Source organism: Hippopotamus amphibius, chromosome 1, assembly GCF_030028045.1.
Source record: "Hippopotamus amphibius kiboko isolate mHipAmp2 chromosome 1, mHipAmp2.hap2, whole genome shotgun sequence".
In the NCBI taxonomy this organism is placed as follows: domain Eukaryota; kingdom Metazoa; phylum Chordata; class Mammalia; order Artiodactyla; family Hippopotamidae; genus Hippopotamus; species Hippopotamus amphibius.
This window is the reverse complement of record NC_080186.1, coordinates 17704341-17709036: the sequence shown is the minus strand read 5'-3', so window position 1 is coordinate 17709036 and position 4696 is coordinate 17704341.

Sequence of the window (4696 nt, the reverse complement as noted above, 5' to 3'; positions counted from 1 at the left end):
CCCCTGCCTCTGTTGAGAGCCTCCCCTTCTCTCGCCTCCCAGCTTTCCAACCTAGTTTTGCAAGGTAACGCTACAGGGATGTCTGTTAAAGAACCCGAGGAGTTGGCAGAGTGCGGTGAGGCAGTGCTACTCAAAGTGTGGTCCGTGGACCATTACCGGTGGCGAACTGTTATCCATGGGAGAGGAAGCGTTAGGTACAGAGATTTAGTGAGCATTTAGAAACTTTAATAGAGAGTTGACAGAGTACTTTTGTGGCTGTTGAATCTAAGACAGAATATGGTCTAGCATTGTGTCTTTTAAAATTCAGCCTTATAGGGTTATAATTTACGTAAAAGGAAATGTACACGTGATTAGGGTACAGTTTGATGATTTTGACAAATATGTATACCCATCACCACAATCAAGATGTAGAAAATTTTTCATCACCCCTGAAACATCCCTCCTACTGCTTTGCAGTCAGTCCCCTTCCCTGCTCCCAGCCCCAGGCAACCACTGATCTACTCTGTCACTTTAGTTTTGCCTGGAATTTCATATAAATGGAATCATACAGTGTAGTCTTTTGTGTCTGCCTTCTTTTGTTCAGCAGGATGTTTTTGAGGTTCATTCATCTCTTTGTGTATGTCAGTATTTTGTTCCTTTTTATTGCCGAATAGTATTTGGCTGTATGGATATGCCACAATTTGTTTATCCATTCACCTCCTTTTGATGGATATTTGGTTGTTTCCAGATTGGGGCTTTATGAAAAAGCATTCCTGTATAAATCAATCTTTCTTTCTCTTTCTTTCTCTCTCTCTCTCTCTCTCCTCTCTCTCTCTCTCTCTCTCTCTCCCTCCTTTCTTTCTTTCTTTCAACACATGCTTTCGTTTCTCTTGGGTAAATATCTAGGTGTGACTGCCATGCAGTATTCCAAAGCACTGGTACCATTATATATTTCCACCAGCAATATGCAATACTTCCATGTCTGCACATCTTTGCTACCACTTAGCATTGTCAGTCTTTTCAATTTTAGTCATGCTAGTGGTTGAGAAGTCCTATATCACTGTAGTTTTGTTTTGCTTTTTGGCCAAACTGTATGGCTTGCAGGATCTTAGTTCCCCGATCAGGGATGGCACCTGTGGAGTGGAAGCGCTGAGTCTTAACCACTGGACCACCAGGGAAGTCCCACCTTTTCCTCTTCTTAATGGTGCCTTTTGAAGAGCAAAAATTTTAAAATTTTGAGGAGTTTTATGCCTGATGAATCTAATACAAAATTTGGGCTTGCATTTTGCATATCCTTTGATAAAAATTAAAGATTTAATTTTGAGCTAATTGCAGATTCACATGCGGTTGTAAGAAATAATCAGTGTACCCTTTATCCAGTTTCCTTCCATGGAAACATCTTGCAAAACTATAGTACAGGGACTTCCCTGGTGGTTTTGTGGTTAAGACTCCATGCTCCCAATGCAGGGGGCCTGGGTTTGATCCCTGGTCAGGGACTAGATCCCACAGGCATGCTGCAACTAAGAGCCCACATGCCGCAAGTAAAGATCCCGCATGTGGCAAAGAAGATTCCACGTGTTGCAATGAAGACCTGGCACAGCCAAATAAATAAGTAAATAAATAAATATTAAAAAACACTATAGTACAGTATCATAAGCTAGTTATTGACATTGATACCGTCAAGATACAAACATTTTCATCAGTGCAAGAATCCCTTTTGTTGCCCTTTTCTAGCCACACCCACTTGTTTACCAACCCACTCTGTACTTAAGCCCTGGCAATCACCAATCTGTTCTCCATTTCTGTAATTTTGTCATTTCAAGAATATTATATAAATGGAGTGATGGAAGAAATTTTCACATATTGAGGTATGGGGAAGTCATTCTGTCTTATCTATACATGGTTTAGCTTGAACTTTATGCTAACTAAAATATCTTGCTTTGTGGCCTATCAAACACACACTGTTGCTTTTCTCTAACCATTAAAGAAAAGGGTGCGTTGTCCAGAAGTAAAGAATGTCCGTTTTGAAAACAGGGATAAATGCCCCCTCCCTGGGATGTCAATGCTACTACTCCTTCGATGATAAGTCTCCCTCCCCATGCATCAAGCTATACTGACTTGCTGTGTGTGTGCAAATCTGTATTTTTTGGGAAACTTTGAAGGAATGTACCCGTCATGTTTGATGTTCTTTGTTCCGACAAGATATAAAGTTGTGCTGAAAACCATGCTTTCCTGGAGCAGTTCCTCAGAGCCATCTGAGAGGCTGTCTCCTGGGCTTTGGTCCTCAGTTTGGCTCAAATAAAACTCTCCTTTATTCTTTCTTTCTTTCTTTTAATTAATTAATTTATTTATTGGCTGTGTTGGGTCTTTGTTGCTGCACGCGGGCTTTCTCTAGTTGCGGCGAGCAGGGCCTGCTCTTTGTTGTGGTGCGTGGGCTCCTCATTCCTGTGGCTTCTTATGTTGTGGAGCATGGGCTTTAGGCGTGTAGGCTTCAATAGTTGCGGCAGTTGTTACAATTGATGAACCTGCACTGGCCCGTCATTATCACCCAAAGTCCATGGTTGACCTTAAGGTTCCCTCTTGGTGTTGTACATTCTATGGGTTTAGTCATATATTAATGACATGTATCCATCATTATAATAACATACAGAGTATCTTCACTGCCCTAAAATTCCCCTGTGCTTCGCCTGTTCATTCCTCCCCTGCCTTAAATCCTGGCAACCACTTATCGTTTTACTGTCTCCATAGTTTTACCTTTTCCCGAACATCATTACAGTTGGAATCATACAGGATGTAGCCTTTTCAGATTGGCTTTTTCCACTTAGTAATATGAACTTAAGTTTCTTCCATGTCTTTTTGCAGCTCAGTACTTTTTTTTTTTTTAAAGTACTGAACAATATTCCATTGTTTGGATGTACCACAGTGTATTTATCCATTCATCTAATAAGGACATCTTGCTTGCTTCCAAGTTTTAGCAGTTTTGAATGGAGCTGCTATAAACATCCATGTGCATGTTTTTGTGTGGACATATTTTTAACTATTTTGGGTAAATACCAAAGAGCACAATTGCTGGATTATATGGTAGGAGTATGTTTAGTATTGTAAGAAACTGCCAAACTGTTTTCCAGAGTGGCTGTGCCATTTTGCCTTCCCACCAGTAATGAATGAGAGTTCTTGTGGCTTCACATCCTCGTCAGCATTTGATATTGTCGATGTTCTAGGTTTTGGCCATTCTGATCAGTATATAGTACTATCTCATTGTTGTTTTAATGTGCATTTCCCTGATGACATATGATGTGTAGCATCTTTTAATATGCTTACTTGCTATATTTACACCTTCTTTGGGGAGGTGTCTTTTAAAGTCTTTGACCCATTTTTTAATTGGGTTGTTTGTTTTTCTCACTGTTGAATTTTAAGAGATTTTTTTTTTTTAATATTTTAGGTAACAGTCCTTTATCAGATATGTCTTTTGCAAATATTTTCCCCAGTCTGTGGCTTATATTCTCATTCTCTTGACATTGTGTTTTGGAGAGAAGAAGTTTTAAATTTTAATGAAGTCTAGTTTATTAATTATTCCTTTCATGGATTGTGCCTTTGGTATCATATCAAAAAGGTCATCACCATACCCAAGGTCATTTAGGTTTTCTCTTATATTATCTTATAAGAGTTTTATAGTCTTGCATTTTACGTTTAGGTCTATGATCCACTTTGAATTGTTTATTTTGAAGTACTAAAGGTCTGTGTCTAGATTCCTTTTTTTTTTTTTTGGCATGTGGATGTCCAGTTGTTCCAATGTCATTTGTTGAAAAGACTGTCTTTTCTCCATTGTATGTCCTTTGCTTTTCTGTTGTCAAAGATCCATTGACTGTATTTATGTGGGTTTGTTTCCGGGCTCTTTATTCTATTCCACTGATCTATTTGTCTGTTCCTTTGCCAATACCACACTGTGTCTTGATTACTGTAGCTTTACATCAACTCTTGAAGTTGGGTAGTGTCAGTCCTCCAACTTTGTTCCTCTCCTTTAATAGTGTGTTGGCTACTCAGGATTTTTTGCCTTTTCATATGAACTTTAGAATCAGTTTGTTGATACCCACAGAATAGTGTGCTGGGATTTTGATTGGGTTGCACTGAATCCATAGATCAAATTGGGAATCTGTTATTTTAAATCTATTACATTAATGAAAAAATTTTGGTGTGGTAAATAAGAGATGACCATAAGTTCCTTGCTGTTCCTTTTATGGAGAGGTGAGATCTGTCTCCTATTCTTGCATCTGGGTGGGCTCTGGGCCTGCTTGAGCAATAGAATATGACAGAGGTGATGAGATGCCAGCTTCTGGACTGAGGCTTGAGACACTGGCAGCTTTCACTTCCTCTCTTGGACACTCTCTTGGGGCCTTGAGCTTTTGAAGTCTGACTGCTCTGAGATCCGCCATACTGGGGGGCTACATGTAGACACTTAGACACTTTACAGTCCCAGAGGAGCCCAGCCTCCCAGCCAAGCTCAGCCTCCCAGCCATCCCTGCCAAGGTTCCTGACAAGTTGTGAGTGAAGCTGTTTCAGATTTCCAGACTGGCATATCCACCTGCTGAATACCCCTGCATGACTTCCTTTAATGCCATGTGGCATCAAAGAATTGCCCAGCAAAGCCCTGACTGAATTCCTGACTCACACAATGAATGACTAATTAAAATCAATAGTAATACAATAAAATAATAAT